Below are 5,210 nucleotides of genomic sequence, written 5' to 3'. Positions count from 1 at the left end.
TTTTTTTTTGAAAAATCAGTCTCCGTAGAGACTGTCAAAAATTGCCAGTGCCGACTGTACTGCAAGTCGTCACAGCAGGGTATTGGGAAAAGTTTTCAATTAGCAATAATCGCGCCTCGGCTAAACCTCGTTGGCTACGATACTGCCACTGTGCAAAGCTGTTAGCTTCAGTTTTATGTGGGTTTCCTGTTAGTCTCACATCTTGGGTGTTTGTTCTCTTAACGGTACATGAAATGATGAAGTTTGTAAGCAGAGATTTCTTTATATTAGATAAAACATAATGTACTATAGAAACATTTCTGGGAATCCTGTTCTGGGAATCAAACTTTTGTATTGCAACAGTCCCTTTGGACATGTTGGTGACTTCATGTCAATTTTCATTCTTAATTTAGAGTTATTTGGCCAACCGAGTCTTCACCGGGTTTTCCTCTTACCCATCACAGTGCCAGGTGTATGGTTAGGACTTAATAAATACATACTGATTCCCACAATGTTTGCCGAGGTAACGAAAGATGCAGGTCCTCCTAGATACCAGGTATTTGTTCAGTGCTGTGGAGGATAGAAACCTTACTAAGATACAACCCTTCTTTTTGAGTCATACAAACTTTTATTTCTGTATGAGGTTGAAACCCAGGAGCCTAAATTTGAACAGAAACAGAGGTTCTGACAGGTGTATGTACAAGTGCTATTGAGGAACTTTGGTGGGATGTGTCAGAAAATTGGAATTTGCACACCATATCATCAGCTTCCCCTCCAGCCCCATCTCGTTTTTTTTATTTGGTTTATTTTTTAACATACAAGATCATGCTCTGTCACCCAGGCTGGAGTGTAGTGGCAAGATCTTAGTTCACTGAAGCCTTAAACTTTTGGGCTCAAGTGATGCTCCCATCTCAGCATCCCAAGTAGCTGGAACTACACCTGGCTAATGTATTTTATTTTATTTAATTATTTTTTTTTACTTTATTGTAGAGACAGAGTCTCACTCTGTTTCTCAGGCTAGTCTTGAACTCCTGACTTCAAGAAATCCTCCTGCCTTAGTCTTCTAAAGTAGTGGGATTACAGGTGTGAACCACTGCTTTTTTGTTGTTTTTAAGTTAAAATTTAATTATGGCCTCGTGTGGTGATCACAACTGTTATCCCAGCACTTTGGGAAGCTGAGGTGGGCGGATACTTGAGGCCAGGAGTTCCAGACCAGCCTGACCAACGTGGCAAAACACTGTCCCTACTAAAAACAGAAAAAGTAGTGGGGCATGGTGGCACATGCCTGTATTCCCAGCTGCTTGGGAGGCTGAGGCAAGAGAATCGCTTAAATCTGGGAGACGAAGGTTGCAGTGAGCCGAGATCGTGCCACTGCACTCCGGCCTGGGTGACAGAATGAGACTCTGCCTCAAAATAAATAAATAAATAAATAAAATTTAATTATGCACCTTTTCTCTAGTCAGCCAATTCTCCACTCTAGGCAAATGTTTTTAGTTTCTTGAGTAAGCTTCTAGAAACATATTATGCATTTACAAACTGATGTGCATACGTGTTCTCACGTAAAACTTTTTAACTCAGTGGTATTCAACATATACACTATTCCACACCTTCCCTTTTTCTAATTGGTACGACTTGGAGATCTGTTTGTATTGGTGTGAAAGTGATTAATTTTAGAGCATTTTTTTAAAATGCTCTTTTTCTTAGAGTATTCTTTAAGGTGTGCCTTAATAATTTTTTTTATCATTGATGGGCATAAAGTTTTTTCCCAGCCTCATGGCCATCACAAATAACGCCAGAGCCTGGGTGTGGTGGCTCACGCCTGTAATCCCAGCACTGTGGGAGGCCAGGGCGGCAGATGACTTGAGCCCAAGACCAGCCTAGGCAAAATGGCAAAACCCCATCTCTACAGAAAATTAGCTGGGCGTGATGGCATGCACTGTAGTCCCAGCGACTTGGGAATCAGATGAAGGAACACCTGAGCCCAGGAGGTGGAGGAGTTGTGATTGCACCACTGTACTCCAGCCTTGGTGATAGAGTGAGACCCTGTCTTCAAAAAAAAGAAAAAAAAACTGTTTTAATACTTTAGCTGGGCATGGTGGCACGTGTCTGTAGTCCCAGCTACTTGTGGGGCTGTTGAGGGATGATGACTTGAGCCCAGGAATTTGAGGCTGCAGTGAACCACTGCACTGTAGCATGAGCAGCAGAGCAAGACCCTGTCTCTCAAACAAACCAAACAAATAATGTTGGAGTAAATGAGCGACCTGGTACTTAGGTAATTTTGCACATAAGCTAAACTTATCTGTAGGATAAATTTCAGCAGTGGCATTGCTCAGTCAGAAGGGTATTTACATTCATAATTTTGACTGCTGTCTCATAGAGATTGCAGCCTATTTATATTTCCACATTTTTACCAACAGTAAAGTTTTTACTTTACAAAAACAGTATGTTGGCCAGGGAAGGTGGCTTGTGCCTGTAATTCCAGCACTTTGGGATGCTGAGGTAGGTAGATTGCTTGAGCCTAAGAGTTTGAGATCAGCCTGGGCAACATGAGGAGACCCCCTCTCTATAAAGAAATACAACAATTAGGATGGGCGAGGTGGCTCACACCTGTAATGCCAGCGCTTTGGGAGGACGCGATAGGCGGATCACCTGAGGTCAGGAGTTCAAGACCAGCCTAGCCGATATGGTGAAACCCTATCTCTACTAAAAATACAAAAATTAGCCAGCTGTGGTGGTGGGCTCCTGTAATCCCTGCTTCTGGAGGCTGAAGCAGGGGAATTGCTTGAACCCAGGAGGCGGAGGTTGCAGTGAGCTTAGATCATGCCATTGCACTCCAGCCTGGGTGACAAAAGTGAAACTTCGTCTCAAAAAAAAAAAAAATACAAAAATTAGACATCTATGGTGGTCCATGCTTTTAGTCCCAGCTACCCAGGAGACTGAGGTGGGAGGATCACTTGAGCCTGGAGAGTGGAGGCTGCAGTGAGCCGTGATTACACCACTACACTCCAGCCTGGATTACAGAGTGAGACCCTATCTCAAAAAGAAAATTAAAAGTATGTTTTTGAGCTTTTTGATTATTGGAAACCTGATAGGTAAGTGTGGTATTTCTTTTCTTTTTTTCTTTCCTTGAGACGGAGTCTTGCTGTCACCAGGCTGGAGTGCAGCGACACGACCTCGGCTCACTGCAACTCCACTTCCCATGTTCAAGCGATTCTTTTGCCTCAGCCTCCTGAGTAGCTGGGACTACAGGCAAGCGCCACCATGCCCAGCTAATTTTTGTATTTTTAGTAGAGACGGGTTTCACCATATAGGCCAGGCTTATCTCGAACTCCTCACCTTGTAATCTGCCCACCTTGGCCTCCCAAAGTGTTAGGATTACAGGCGTGAGCCACCTCGCTTGGCTGTGCTTTCTTTTGTTTGAATTGTTAGTCATAGTGATCTGTAGAATGTTAATAAAATCAGCCTTTTGTGACATGAGTTATGAATATTTTTTCTCTATTTGTCATTTGCTTTTTATTTTATTTTTGAGAGACAAAATCTTACTTTGCTCTCCAGCAGAAGTGCAGTGACTCAGTCACAGTCCACTATAACCTGGAATTCCTGGGCTCAAGTAATCTTTCTGCCTCAGTCTCCGGAGTAGCTGGGACTATAGGTGCATACCACCACACCGCAACTTGTTAGCCTTTTGATTTGGTTTATGGGAAATTTTGCCATGTAAAACTTGTTTCCTTTTTCATATAGCCAAAATTTTTAAAAAGTTTTTTTTTAACTTTGTTAAAGCTACCTCCAGTAAACTGCACATATTTGACATGTACAATTTAATTATGATTTTGACATATGTAGGCAATCTTGAAATCACTACCATAGTCCAGATACGGAACATTATCACCTCAAGTTTCTTCCTGACCCTTTGCAATATGTCCCCCTACCTCTGTCCTCAGGCAGCCACTCACTTGCTTTCTGTCTCTATGTGTTAGTTTGCCTTTTCCAGAATTTTATGTAAGTGGAGTCATCATACAGGATGTACTCTTGTCTAACTTGCTCAGCATAGTGATTTTGAGGTTTGTTTTTCTGTGGGGAGGAGTGGTGGGGGTTGGGGGGCACAGGGTCTTGTGCTGGCACCGCGGCTGGAGTTCAGTGGCACAATCATGGCTCACGGCAGCGCTGATCACTCGAGCTCAAGCAGTTCTCCTAAATAGCTGGGACTACAGGTGCTCACCACCATGCCAGGCTGATTTTTGAAGTTTTTAGTGGAGCCAAGGTGTCCCTATTGTTGCCAAGCTGGTGCGGAACTCCTGAGCTCAAACAGCCCTCCTGCCTTTGCCTCCCAAAGTGTTGGAATTACAGGCTTGAGCCACTGTGCCCTTCTGAGATTTGTTCTTATTATTGCAATGCGCTGGTAATTTATTCAATTGTATTGCACTCATAATCCATTGTATGGCAGTACCATTTGTTTATCCATTCACCATTTTATTTTATTTTGTTATCTCCACTTGAAATGAGTCTCTTGACTCAGCCTCCTGATTAACTGGGATTACAGATGCACACCACCATGCCTGGCTAATTAGTTTGTATTTTTAGTAGAGATGGGGTTTTGCCACGTTGGCCAGGTTGGTCTCGAACTCCTGAATCTGCCTGCCTTGGCCTGCCAAAGTTCTGGGATTACAGGCATGAGCCACCACTCCCGGCCTCATTCACTAGTTTTTGAACATTCAGGTTATTTCAGCCTTCGGCTACTATGCATAAAAATGCTAAAAATACTTGGGTGTAGATCATTTCTCTTGAGAAGCTGCCTGGTCGGATTGCTGGATTTTATGGTATATTTTAACTTTCTAGGAAGCTGCAAAACGTTTTCCAAAGTACTTGTACCATTTTACATTTCTACCAACTATAGATAAGAATGTCAGTTCCCCACCAGCACTTGGCATTGTCATTTAATTTTAGCCATTCTAGAAGTTTGTCAACCACAGTGACTAAAGGTGTTAAGCATCTTATGCACTTACTATTTCTATCTATTCTTTGGTGAAATGTTGGTGCAAAAATTTTGCCCATTTTTTTAGTGACTGACTTTTAAATTATTTTTATACAATTGTAAGGAGTTCTTTATATATTATAGATATAATACTTTTTCCTGCTATGTGTGTTTCAGATACTTTGCTTCCATTTGTGGCTGGCTTTTTTAGAGATGTCTTAGTCTTGTCTTTTTTTTTTTTTTTTTTTTTTTTTTTTTT

At 42.0% G+C, this 5,210-nt stretch overlaps 1 protein-coding gene and 1 non-coding gene across 2 annotated transcripts in view; one reads left to right on the top strand and one right to left on the bottom strand.

The window, feature by feature from the left end:
* The window catches only part of RBM34 (RNA binding motif protein 34), a 24,284-nt gene that overhangs the window by 10,091 nt on the left and 8,983 nt on the right, over window positions 1-5,210 (top strand). The gene's annotated exons all lie outside the window — the stretch shown is intronic.
* LOC119470863 lies at window positions 20-160 on the bottom strand. Its single transcript, XR_005199832.1, has one exon. It is a non-coding gene; the product is annotated as a U4 spliceosomal RNA (small nuclear RNA).

This window comes from Cebus imitator, unplaced genomic scaffold (assembly GCF_001604975.1).
Source record: "Cebus imitator isolate Cc_AM_T3 unplaced genomic scaffold, Cebus_imitator-1.0 Scaffold42, whole genome shotgun sequence".
Lineage (NCBI taxonomy): Eukaryota > Metazoa > Chordata > Mammalia > Primates > Cebidae > Cebus > Cebus imitator.
This window is presented reverse-complemented; position numbering and strand designations above follow the sequence as displayed.